Below are 263 nucleotides of genomic sequence, written 5' to 3' on the forward strand. Positions count from 1 at the left end.
ACGATGAAGCTTTTCAACAACATATTATATAACCCATAAGAAGTGGAGGCCGTTAAAAACAATATAATTAGACAGTCCATGGGATATGATACGGTTAATCAAGGTATTCAATTTAAAAATTTAATAGACGAACATACAATTGGACAAATGGTTGAAGATAAGTTATTTAAATTTTGGGGTTGGTTTACAACAGTCGGAACTTTTGTGTCGGGGCTAATGGGAATATTCTTTGTTATAAAAGTAATATTAACACTCGTCGACAT

Source organism: Acyrthosiphon pisum, chromosome X (assembly GCF_005508785.2).
Source record: "Acyrthosiphon pisum isolate AL4f chromosome X, pea_aphid_22Mar2018_4r6ur, whole genome shotgun sequence".
Taxonomy (NCBI): Eukaryota; Metazoa; Arthropoda; class Insecta; order Hemiptera; family Aphididae; genus Acyrthosiphon; species Acyrthosiphon pisum.